Genomic DNA, 7,060 nt, shown 5'->3' on the forward strand with positions numbered 1-7,060 from the left:
GCAGGGGTCGGGGGAGGGAACAGGGGATTGTTTTAGTTTTTTTCTTTTCTTTTTTTTTTTTTGGAGGGGAACCTGGGAAAGGAGATATTGTAAATAAGAAAACATCTAATAAAAAAAAAGAAAAAATACAGGCAAGGAATGTACATCCATGTTACGTGCTTTTAAGCCTATTAATGCTGTTCTCAAATTAGATTCAGTGAACTTAATTTAAGTTAAAAGATTATGACATTGAATTGTTTGTTAATTTACTCATTGTTTTTATAACTTAGTCAAAACTCTCTGCTCATCATTCAATTTTAAAAGTAATAGCTTTGGGTTTAATAAAGTACATACTTTTAATTTATCCTCTGCATTACTAAAGCATTAATTCTTTTATTTTTCTCTTGGTTTTACTTTTACATTTTATCATTTGCTAGATTTTTATATACTTCAAGTTGAACTATATAGATAATTTTGTGTCTTACATGAAGTATTGTTCTCTCAGAGAGGAATAGTTTTGACACTGAGGTTCGTTGGCCCATACCTTTGCTGTTTCTGTCTAGGCTTTACTTTTTAGTATGTCTGCTTTATTTAAGTTCTTTAAATTTAGTTTGTGAAACAAAATTCTAAACTTTTTCCACCAAACCAACTCTTTCAGACACTGCCTTAATCCTCTCTTTCTCCATATACTCTATGTATTTAATTACTGTTTTATGTAAGACTGTACTATACCATGGAAATAGCCAGTAGATGCTTACCAATGCACCACAAAATCATCAGTCTGTAGTAGACAATTGAGTTGAATTCTGGCACCTGATTCTATTCAGTCAATGTTATGACATTGCAGCAGATTGAAAAGGTGTTGCTTCATATTTTCCTGAGGAAATCATTCTAAACCAAGAGTTGAAATGGAGCTACAGGGTTTATTTTCCTCTATTGTCAGTCCAAGAGGAGAGCACGTCTCATACTTCATAATTAAGTCGTCATATCTTCGGTGTATTGAGAGTAATGTAAACATAGTACCATGGTATATAGCACATTATAATGTGGTCCTTCTTAAAGACCCCCATTTCCTTTATGTTTTTCTTTGTTTATACTAATATAAATGTGGATAATAAACTAAGGTTGAAAACAGGTAAACAGTGTTTCTTTATTCCTTCATTCTGCCTCAAGATGTTGAAGTATGCTATGATTGTAAAATTACAGATTCTAGGAGTCATATGAACAGAGATTTGTATGGGATGGGATTGTCAGCTATAGCCAACTCTGGATAGTGTAAGATATAGGGGCAAGAGAAGAAGAGATAACTGATTTCTTCAAGATATCTCTCTCCATGCACAAATACTTCTTTAATAAAGAAGAGACTAAAGTGGCTATGATAGTTCCAACAGAAATGTGTTCTATGCTCAATATTTTAACAGAAATGTTTTATCTAAACACTTTAACATGTCTTAAAGTTTTCAATAAGATAAGTTATTTTAATAACTTTAGTGATGACAAATGTAAGAATGTGTTTCTAAAATACTTTAACAGAAGCAAAATAAGGCAGTTGAATTTATTTGAAATTGGCAATCTTCAGATATTTTTAATTGTTTCATTCATGTTTATATTTAGAAAAAATACTGGTATCAAGTACTTAAATGTGAGAACTACAGATGAAAGTGTAAATGGGTAAATAAGATTTGTAATTCATTTTACAAAAAATACTTTCAATATATAGATTTGTACAAAAGAATTTAAAAATTTTAATCTTTATTAAAACTATAAAAAGAAATTGAAATCAGAGGTCAGAGATAAAAACTATTTGGCTTTACAAGGATAAATTATCAGCAATATCTTGGTGAACATGTTAAAGGTTAAAAAAATCTACAAATTGAAAAATCCCCAAGTTACTATACACATGTATCATGGGAAGAAAACACTTAAAATCTTATTCATAAGGAAATAAGGGCATTAAATCACAACTACTTAATTATTAAAAAGATAAGCTGTCATATGAAAGCCTTGGTTTTTTTTACCTGTAATTTTTACAGAGAGGAATCTATTTGGCAGTTTACAGTAACTGTTTCAAATACATTCCAAAAGTGGAAAATGTTTTACAAAAATGTGTAGAATTTTAGAACAATCATATATCTGTGTATTCATTTCATTGTATATGAATATTTGCTTATTCCCAACTCTTTGACAAGAACTCTGGTATACACAAATGAATGACATTAAAAGACCAATATAGTACATAATTGGTCCTAAGAGGATGTCTAAGCCTTAACCCCTAAAACCTATTGAGAAACATACTTCCAAGGCAAGAAGAACAAAAGAGCCAGCACTGCAGGTGTGACTGAGTTAGGGCATGGGCGGAAGGCTAAACTCTAACCTTGTTTAAGTGGACAGAGATGTAATCCATGCAGAAAGGATGCAAAGGCAATGACCTCAAAAAGCTCAGCTATCATATCATTGGTTCCTTTTCTGAAGAGAAACAAATTTCTTAGAGCTCTATATGGCATTCTATAATACAGCAAAATGAAGACACACAAATGTTTTCCTGCATGAAAGTTTTCCAAACAGTTGAGTAACTTTTTTAAATAAACACTACTGAAAACTGAAAGCAAACATTTAACAGTTTAAATTTCATTCACAGCATTCTGAAAAAAATTATTTTAAAGAGTTTCATATTTTACAAAAAAGAGGTTCATTTTTTTCTTAAAACTTATTTTTAAAAAGGAAAACCAATTGAGTGTAAGAAATCTGATTTTATTACATAAAGAACAAGTTTACTTTAAATGTTTTCCTTTGGTTCTTCTTTGCTTTCTTTCTTTCTTCCTTTCTTTCTTTTTGTCTTTCTTCTTTCTTCAATTATTACTAGATTAATTAGACCTCTAATTTGCATTAATTCAACATTTACTTAATATTGGTGGGATTTTTGCAAGCAGCTCATGTATGCCGACAATTCCATTTTTAAAAAGAACTAAGAATCTTGGGCATCAGTCAGAGACATAGTTTCCAAGAACTAGAGGAAATTTTATTTTCATTTTCAAGAATTGAGGAAGAGTTTACAGAAAGGATCACAAGGTGCTGCACTGAAAATGCCTGATAAAAATTTGAAAAGAGTAGGAGGGTCTCACCAGAATCTGTATGAGGAGAGGATTTAGTCAGGAGATTCTATGTGGTTTATCAGTAATGCCTTAAAATGCATCTTGCCAGCTAAGTGAAATGAAGTGAAGTAACACTTGAATATAATAGAGAATGAAAGAGAAAGGAAATGAAGGGAGAACAAATCCCACAGACGAAATGAAGAATTCAATAATTATTTAATTTCATATATTATGTTTATGTTCTGCAAGCATAGTAGCTGGCTAGTAAGAAATATTATTTTTTCATACTTTTGTTAATACAAAAACATTTGCATTCATTTCTCACATATCATAGCAAGTCTATTAAAGAAATATCTGTATTGAGGGCCAATGTCTTCTTTTATGGTGAGCCAAATAGATATAATTTTTTACTTGACACCCACCAACTTAAAGTGCACTGAGAGACAGCAAGTGAGCTAGTGCATTTCAAAATTTGAGTGTCATATTTTAAAGTAAAAACATGGCAAGGCAAAACAGTTGTTCCAGAACTTCTCCCAAGATCACACAAAAGAATAAACAAGAGAAATGTGCTCATAGATTCTCAACCAAGCAATCCTGTTTGTCATGTAGATGTGCAATACAATTACACATGATCCAGCATGTAGAATACAGGTAATATGGAATGCCTGTGCTCATGCAACCCCAGAAGTGGTCTAAGCTGGATGGACTGAAAACTCATTATTGAAGAAACAATTCCCTGAAAATATCCTTCCTCAAATAACTCATCACAGTCTTCTGTGAAGGGAAGTCAAAACTGTCATGTTAGATGTACAAATTACCAAGGTGATAATTGAATTTCGCTGAGATACTCAGAGAATGTGTTGAAAATATAATCCTGGTCACCAACTGTTTTTTTTTAACAATGATTTAAAAGACATTGAATTGAAGTTCTTAGATTTACAGAAAATTAAATGCCTTCATTAACAGATGAAGGTTTAATAGATGTAATGTATGTGTCTTTTTCCTCTGTACTAGTGACAGTAGGTAATTATTGTTTATTCACAAAATAAGTGGAAACGATTTAACTTCCATTCTATTTTGAGTCTTACATGTGATAACTGAACTGTGTATCGGTAACTTTTCGACTGAAGCAGTTAGAACTGCAGAGAAGAGATAGAAATTTTACATTAATTGTTTGAGTTACAGGTGCTTCTCTCTGCTTCTATTTTAAGTATATTTAGATTACTGATTGTTCCAAAGATTTTTATGTGAATATGAGTAAAATCATATTAAATATATATGCAGATTTTATATTTTAAAAAAGTCCATCTGTGACTATATGATGTGTTACAACAACATTTACTCATTACTCTGAAAATAATCATGTAAAATTAAAATTTTAAAATACTCATAAAAATTAATTGAGTTTCTTTTACTACCACTCTGAGCTTATTGCATTGTTCATTGGATGAATATATATTTTTCATTATTGTACTTTTCCATCTCATTACTCTTACTTGCTATTGAATGAACAGAACTTTCTGAAATTAAGAAAAGTTGTGAGTTTTAAATCTGGATGAAGGCTCACTTTTATAAAAATATGTGATTGTCAAAAGAAATTCTTAATCTATAAATGTAAAAGATCAAAAGTCACCTAAAATCTAATGGACAATCCATCCTGTGATTCATTTGCATACAGATGCAGGTTATTTATACATTTCCTCAATCTTAATAGAATTCAGCCATTTTAATGATAAATGTATCTCTACTTGCAAATAATATATGTAAATGTACTTAATTATATTCATAACTATTCTATAAATTTGACTTATTTAAAATATGTGAAAAGCTAAAGATGGCCACTTAAAATTGTAAAGGTATTGAACAGAAGCCATATTATTTTACAGGGCTCTAGGTCTACATTTTTGGCTCCTGTCATTTTGGTTTTTAAGCTCACCAACTTTAGTCACTACATTTATCAATTAATCAAATGTCTGGATATCAAATATTAAAAAGCTTAATGGTATTCCAAGCATCCTGCCATTTAGAGTTCAAAATTTCTGTGATTACTTCTAAGTTGGGGTTTTCAATGTCACCTTATAGTTTTATTTCAGTATCAAAAAAGCTATTATATGTCAATCAAGCTGTGTAATATTTACCGTAACTAGATGAATTTAGATTGCATAGCATAGAGAATAAAACAATATTTCAATTTAAACAATCATTTACCATGTTGTTTATACTATTTCAATACATTTTTATTTAGTTGTTTATCTGTTTGTGTATATGTGTGTGCATTTGTGCAGAAATATAAGGCAGAGAAGAGACAGAAACAGTGTGCATGAGTTCTTGATGATGTACAGATTTTATTCTACTTCAGTCATGAACTCAGCTTGTTATTCTTGTTGACAAGAATCTTTACCCACTGAGCTATCTTCCACTCCTTCCTTCCCTTGGGCCTATTTCATTTGACATACAATTTTTGATCAATGGGTTTTCTTTGTTTACTAATATTTTTCACCAAATAATTTTTGGTGAAAAATACTTGTAGAAAATACTTGTAGAAATCTTTTCTGTACATTGTATGCGTTCATCCTCTACATGTCAGGAGTATCTCTCACAATATATCTATCATAAATACTTAATCACATTGTGAAATACCTCCTGCAGAGACTCTTTACACTATGGAGAGCATTTATATTAATAAAAAAAGATTATATCTTTCCATATTTATATTTAGATGCTTATTTTGCTCTACCTACTGTCATTCCTCAAATCTTAAGAAAAATATTAGCAAATGCTGTTGCTATGACTATATAGCTATTGTTTTTTTTTCAAGGACATCAAATTGTATTTTTGTAATTTAGTCAAATGACTGATTTTATTCACATAAACAGACATTCACATATATATATGTGTGTGTGTGTGTTTATCCAAATATATGCTTATCCAAATATATATATGCATATATCCATATATATATTTATATATACACATATATATGAAAATTAGAATAGATATGTTTTTAAAATGTATTAATTAGTTATTCTTATCAGTGGGAGGTGGAATTGCAGGGGTGTTTTGATTTATATTTCCCTGATGGCAGAAGATACTGAACATTTCTTCAGCTGCTTGTTGGCCATTTGAGATTCCTTAGTTGAGAATTCTCTGTTTAGCTCTGTATCCCATTTTTAGTGGGGTTATTTGATTTTCTGGAGTCTAGCTTCTTGAGTTCTTTGTATATTTTGGATATTAGCCCTCTGTTGGAAGTAGGGTTAGTAAAGATTCCCAAAGATTCTGTAGGTTGCCCTTTTGTCCTATTAATAGTGTCTCCTGCTAAATACATATTATAGGACTGCCTTTTTTTACCTCAGTGGGAAAGAATGCCCTTAATCCTATAGAAACTTGATGCCTCAGGGAAGGGGGATGATAGTATATGAGGTGAGATTAGGTAGGTTGGTGGCACCTTCTCAGAAGCAAAGAGGAGGGAGCATGGGGTGAAGAACTCTTGAAGGGTGGACCAGGAAGGGGCAACATTTGGAATGTAAATAAATAAAAGAATTAATTAAAAGGAGGAAAATATTCACTAAACTCTTTTACCTAGAGGTCTTTACTCTCCTATATCCATGTTAATCTTTGGCAAACATGATTGGCTGGAGAAATATAAAATGTATCTTGCATATCATCTTACTCTATCTTTTAATTTTTATCATAAAAGCGCTATCACTTAGTTTAAAGACAAATGTTTGTAATGGCATATCTTGTTATATGATTAAGATTGTTTCCATGGAAATCTAAGAAACTAATGAAATACAATGATAGAGACATTTTAGAATAGGAAACATCATTTTAAGTGCAATAATTTCATATGACATTCTTAAACATAAATCCACTGACAATTTTTTTTAAATGTCACTGCTTAGAGGTACTTTATTAAAATGCTGACTTACAGTTTTATTTTGTTTTTAAGTTGTGTGTGTGTATGTGTGTATGGAGGCATCTGAACTTGA

The sequence above is a fragment of the Mastomys coucha genome, unplaced genomic scaffold, assembly GCF_008632895.1.
Source record: "Mastomys coucha isolate ucsf_1 unplaced genomic scaffold, UCSF_Mcou_1 pScaffold17, whole genome shotgun sequence".
NCBI classification, from domain to species: domain Eukaryota; kingdom Metazoa; phylum Chordata; class Mammalia; order Rodentia; family Muridae; genus Mastomys; species Mastomys coucha.